Consider the following 4,230-nt stretch of genomic DNA (forward strand, 5'->3'; position numbering starts at 1 on the left):
CGCCAAATCCAAAATTTAATAAATTTGAGTAAACTTGCCAAATCCAAATTCACCAAGCCCAAGTCCTAAATTCCATCACAACAAATTCTAGCGTTCATGAAGCCCATCGTGATTAATTTTCAATACCATTAAAAACCAAAACTAAAGCCCATCATCCAAGTCCAAAAATCCCCACATCTTAAAACCAAGACTAAAACCCACTAAGCCAAGCCTAATTTTGTATTTCTTCTAAAATCGAAAGCTCACTCCATCATATCACGAGACACCTCATCCAATTAATTAAAAAAAAAATCAATCCATAGACCATGACATTCATGAATAATTTCTTTCACATTTGACTTCATGATAAAGCCACATAAAATGCCCAAAATTCCTAAATTCCTTCTCCATGAAAAATGCTCAAGCCACATGCAAGCCACCAAACCCCTTATGACCAAAGGTGACCACCTTTTTGGATTCCCCAAAAAGTGGTTAGCCACTTTAATGACTCACTCAAACCTATGCTTAACCCAAATACCCATGATTAGGACTTGTCCATCCAAGCCCCCATGAAGCCCAATCTTCATGATGGGTTAGTACAACTCATTGTCATGCCAAAGACTAAAAGTCACCCAAAAAGTAATCCAAATCCATTCTCTTAAAATAAAATAAAATTCGCATAACACAAAATGACATAATAATAATAATCAATAATAAAAAAGAAAAAAAAAAGGGGCAAAGTTATGTATGTATGTATATATATTACATAGTTTGGTTAACATATATATTGCCTAATTCCTGCATATTTACATATTTAACACCCTAACTAAAAATAAATAAATAAATAAAAACTTTTCCACTCCATGCATATCACGCAAAGCTTATGGATTTACATATTTAACACCTAAATTTCAAAATCTTCTTTTTTTTCAAAATCTTCTTTAAATCTTCTTTTTTATCACATAAACATCATGTGTTTACATATCCATGATATTTTTTTTTTTTAATTACATGCTATTAGGTTTCTGTGTTTCTACATAATTAAAACGTAAACTTCATATCTACATGCATAACGCACTACTCTTACAATTCACATATTTAACACCTAAACTTTGATGTTTTCATACATACCACCTAAACTTTTGTTTATTACATTCGTACCACCCAAATCATGTGTATCTACATACCTAACGCGAAAACTTTGGAAAAATTATTGCGTCCGGAGAGCGCATGCAGAGCTACGTGCGCTCTCCGATCACATCCGCACATCGCGGTTGTATGACAAACAGTGGGACCCACTTTATCAAACAAGCTTGGGTTGATGTGCGACTGTGATCGGAGAACCCACGCAGCTCTGCGTGCGCTCTCCATACACAATAAGCGCTCGAAACTTTGATATGTACATGCATGACTCCCAAATCATGTGTATTTACATATTCGACATCCAAATTTGAATATTTTACGCTCAAATCTTACACCTCACTTAAAACTTGAATATTTATATGCTTGTTAATTAAGTCTCATGTATTTGCATGTTTACATTTAGCACTTAATAATTATGTATTTACATATTTAAAACATAAATTTTAATTTTCACATCATAAACATATAATATTTTTCTCTATTTAATAAATTTAAATGTTATATATATATATATATATATATATATATATATATATTTATGTGATATTAAGAATTTGAGTGGAAAATTTATGTGTGTAGAGAGAAAAATCAAAATTTGAATGTTTTGCATGTAAAAAAAAATCAAGATTTGAGTATGAATTATGTAAGAATAAAATTTTAGTATTATGTATGCAAAAGAAAAGTGAAGTTTGAATGTTATGTATGTAAAAATAAATTGAGCTTAAGGTATGTAAATGTAAAATTATAGTGTTAGAAATGTGAAAATTAAGTTTTAAGCACTAAGTATGTGAATTATTAAATTCAAGTATATGTGTATATAAAACTTAAATTTTAAGTGATATGCATGTAAAATATTAAATTTAAGTGTATTGGTATGTGAAAAATCAATTTTAAATGTTACATGTATATATATGTGGAATTAATGTTTTAAGTGATTTATTTATGTGATATTATAAATTTTAAATATATGTGTATGTGAAAAAAATATTTATGTGTTATGTATTAAGTCTTAAATGGGTGCCGCATGGTTAAGTAAAAAACAAATCAGGATTTTTTATTTAATTAAATACATAAAATAAAATATTAATTTTAAAAAAATATATATTGGTGTAGAGAAATCATAAAAATAAAAGAAAAATATTCCTATATTCACTAGACAAAGGAGAATTTAATGGACTAAAAATAAAAAAAAATAGATATATAATATTTATTTTTAAATTATTTAAATACTCCAGAGCTTGTTTAAATCCTAAGAAAATTAAATATAAATTTTTATTGCATGAAATATTTAAGGCTTATTCATTGTATTATTAGGGATGTTCTCTAATTTTTTCAAGGTATAAGAACAACAAAAGCCTTAATTTTCTATGTTAAAAGCCTCTGTTAAATAATTATAAAAAATAAAAAATAAACCCAAAAAATATAAAATCAAGTTGTGAGTTCACTGAGGTCAGAGGAATCAAAGAAAAATAAAATTGGATTTTTGAAATTTAAAAATGTATTTTTCAAGTATTTATGCATTAAAATAAATAAAAAATTAAACATAATTAAAAAAACCACAAAAATGGTCTTGATTGGCCCTCTTACCTAAATAAACATCATAAAATTTCTTGAGGATAAAGGACTTGTTTTGGAAGAATTAATTAATTATTATTGAAAATTCAGAATTTTGATCTAAATAAATAAAATAAATAAATAAATGCTTAAAAAATATAATTTCTCCTCTAATGTCTTAAATAATCCATGATTAAGATTTTAGTGAACTTTCATGACCATTTGAATTAAAATGTGAAAGTTAGGGGAGCATTAGCCGTAAGGGTAAAATGGAAATTTTAGGAATTTACACTCTAACCTTAATTTAATCAGTTTTAGGTCAAATCAGAGAGAAAATGAGTAAGATTTATGATGATTTATTTACTGAAGTGATTGAAACACAAAGAGTAAATAAGGAAGCAACTCACAACATTTTCTTAAAAAGAGTAAAATTGTAATCATTTGAATCATGGGCTATATGAAGAAAGAATGAATTTGAATGATCCAAGAGTGAGGGGTATGAGCTGGAAGATCTATAGTCCACTTATTTAGAGCCCCCAATCAATGGTTAAGTAGAAATCAATCCATTTAATAAGGATCAAACACATTTTATAAAAAGTTTTCAAAATTACAAGTTTACTCTCAAAGATTAAGAGCTTAATAGTGGATTAGGTTTGACACAATATAACCCGAAGAGTAGTTGAAAGAAAAAAACATGAATAGTAATGGAACATCTTGAGATAGCACAAGCTCAAACACAGAGGGATGGTAAGAGTGTGAATTTCTAATGCTTAGCAAATATTCCCTTTAGGGCCTTGCCCACCTAACCCTTACTTTGATATCAAAGAATTAACTAGTACACCTTACTCATGGGTTAATTAAGACATAAAATATTGAGCATAGTTTAAAATACAAAATATCCCTAATGTAACGGGGTTGAACACTTAATAATGTAGAAAGGCCAAATGAGTTTGGGGTGTTCTATGAAGTTTTAAACGTGTCAAAGGATTGCATTTTGAACATATTTATAAGTTTTGGATATTCTATAGAACATTTGGTCTTGCTACACTTTGTTTAAGAAAATCATCCCCAAAATATGATGATCAAAAAAGATAAAATGAAGCCCATAAGGACTCACCAAGATATGATTTTTAACCCCTTTAAATTAAGACATGTCAACATAAAAAATGTCTCGCTGCTACTTATCCTACAGAAAAACCCAGTGCTCAAGGGTATGAGTCTTGAATGTAGTATTCAGACCCTTGGGGGAAACTGAGGATATTTGAAATACGGTGGTATATGGATCATCGAGCGACGTTATAGGTCGAATGGTTTGGGTTAAAGATAATGATATGAAACTCTTCTGGTACTAAAAGTGGGATAATAGAGTAGTATATCCTGGCTCAAGGACCTTTAGGAAGAGTGCAGAATTGATGTTATTATTCACCAACACTTGGTGAGAATTTCTCCCTTGCTTTCTTATGTTGTCAATAGCTCTAGCCCGACAATGTGATTAACTTGTGGACTATCTAATTTACAATATATATATATATATATATATATATCATTGTACTT

This window comes from Phalaenopsis equestris, unplaced genomic scaffold (assembly GCF_001263595.1).
Source record: "Phalaenopsis equestris unplaced genomic scaffold, ASM126359v1 Scaffold000154, whole genome shotgun sequence".
NCBI classification, from domain to species: Eukaryota; Viridiplantae; Streptophyta; class Magnoliopsida; order Asparagales; family Orchidaceae; genus Phalaenopsis; species Phalaenopsis equestris.